The sequence below is a fragment of the Hylobates moloch genome, unplaced genomic scaffold, assembly GCF_009828535.3.
Source record: "Hylobates moloch isolate HMO894 unplaced genomic scaffold, HMol_V3 SCAFFOLD_1, whole genome shotgun sequence".
NCBI lineage: Eukaryota > Metazoa > Chordata > Mammalia > Primates > Hylobatidae > Hylobates > Hylobates moloch.
In genome coordinates this window covers 119,494,578-119,497,147 of record NW_026652276.1, presented here as the reverse complement: position 1 = coordinate 119,497,147, position 2,570 = coordinate 119,494,578, and positions in this window count along the sequence as shown.

Genomic DNA, 2,570 nt, shown 5'->3' with positions numbered 1-2,570 from the left:
CTAGTGAATGTTTGAATTTCTAGAATAAAGAAAACAAGTATTCAACAAAGATGTAAAAGTCATGCTGGCCTCGGATTGTCCTCTGCTAAGAACAGAAAGCAGTGGAGAGCAATCCCCCTTAGGTGTGATGGTAGAGAAAGCATTTCTTCCTGCAGAGGGTTAGCACGACTGTGGGTGTGGGGACAGCCAAGGTAGGAGGCAACTCCCAGGACCTTGGGGCATCGCACACTTCAAGAACCTTGAGCACAGAACCAGCTGCAGACCTGTCAGGCTGGTAGAGGAAGGGGTTCCTGCAGTGGCCCCTGAAGCCACAGTACTGGGGCCAGTCCCATGGAGTGTGGGAGGGAAGAAGGGTCCAGACTGCTGGCTGAGGAGCTGCTGCCCATGTCTGGGCTGCAGGGAGGACGAAGATAGCAAATGGGTGCCAGTGCTACAGAAACACAGAGGTTCCCCCTAAGTCCTCCTGGCCATAGCATGGAGAGCCAATCACTGAGCTGAGTATTGCCAGGGAAGAAGGCTTTAACCGGGTGCTACAGCAGAGGAGAACAGGAGATAAAGTCTCAAATTTGTCTCCTTGACTAAAACTGGGGGATTCACATAGCTGGGAAGGTGGAGAACAGCAGTTCGGGGTGGGGTAAGAAAGCCATCTTGATGGATGAGGGGTGTGGCATCTCATTCTCTGGATCCTGGGACCCACTGAAGTTCAGGAAGGAACTCAGTTCTAAGACAAATATAAATTTCAAGTTTTAAGACAGTGGGTCAATTTCTATGTCTATTTAAAAACCAGTAAATATCATTTATATAGGACAGTTGAGCTGGTTTCCTCAGGAGAGCAGGACCTGCTGCCTGACTGTGTCAACACCTGTGAGATTTACAGCCCAAACTCAAGTTTTAATTCATTGTCTTAAATATTTTCACTCCTAAACAGGGAGAAAAATAAATAAACAAACCTAGGATTCCAAAGGAGAGAAAAACAGAAGTCCAAAAATGATATGGACATCAATAGTTAATCAAAACAAATAGAAAAATAATACATTAGAAAATAGAAAAATTACAGAGGAAATTCAGAAATCTAAAAACTAATTCCTTGACCTAAAATAATAGCTTCTAACAAGTCAAATAAAAAGATAAAAAGTATCGAATTTTTGAAATTAGGAAATAGGATATAAGAGTTGTATGGCTAAATTTAAAATTATAGAATTCCTTGTACTATTGCAACTTTTTAAATATTTGGTAAAATATCAAAATCTCAATTACATGGATTATAATCTGGGTTCACTAAAAGTGTCTCTAAAGGAGAAGCAGAAAAATAGAATCCTTCAAAAAGCACACAAGAAATTGAAATAATTGTTAAATAATTTAGTTCCAGAGAAGTTTTAATGAAACTTCTACAAGGCTTTTGAAAAGCAAGTATTATGTCTCTAGTTAAAATTGGCACATAAAATGAGAGGCAATTTCTCAATAAATTTTGTAAAGTTAGGATAATTCTAAACCACAATTTGATTTTTAAAAAATATCTCTGAAAGGAAAACTATATAAATATATACAATTATGTTCATAAAAATTAAAAATAAAAATTTACAAGAAAATATGGGAAAATTGCACTTATTGATACAGATGTAAGATAGCAGATTAACTTCATCAAATTACATTCTGAAAGGGTAAAACTCCTTATATAATTAGGATTTTTTCTAAAAAGTTTTTCAATTACAAGAATTATCTATTTCAACTCAGTCTCCTAAACAGGGACAAAAGAGTGAAGCACAAGATATATTTTTAAGAAACTACCTCGTCTCATTTTATTCTGAAAGTTCTACCTAGTCCATTAATACGAAGGTGTTAACATGGCAATCAGGAATAGATACAAGAGTCTAGGAGGGTGTGAGCAATTGGGACTCATTTTAGATGTGGTTAAAGTATTGATTTATGAGTGCAGGTGGTTGTGGCCTGGACCACTAGCACCAGGGACGCAGCCCTGGAGCTGAGAAGCAGCAGCTGGCCGCTGCAGCATTCAGGTAAACCTGGTAGGGCTACAGGCCCTTGGCGTGGCAGAGAAGGAGAGGAATAAAGACCTCCGTGATTCTGGGGCTGTGCAGAGGAGTCTCCCCTCCCTGCAAGGGGAAGTTTGGAGAAAATCAGTTACATTTTTGATGTGATGAATTTTGAAATCGCTGTTGGACATCGGAGTGGAAGGGTCAGGAAAGCAGTGTGTGCAAGAGCCTGGAGATAGGGGAGAGGTCCAGAATGGAGGTGTCACCAGGTGCTGGGCAGTGTCTGAAGCCCCTGGGCTGGGCAAGTACAGATAAGGAAGCTCCGACACTGAATTTGGGGCACCACAGTGTGGGGTGAGGGAAGTGAGGGGAACTTGGTAAGCTGTGCTTCTACTTTACTGAAGTTACCAATATGGCTTTGAATCACTTTTAGTAAAAGCCCTTGAATATGCAGACAATAGAGTATATTCCTATTTGGAAGCACAAAATTCACCATATTAGCCTGACCTCTACAATATTAAGCTTCCTATAGCTTCTAATCATCATCTAATATGCTTTATGCTAATATAGGTAATTAAA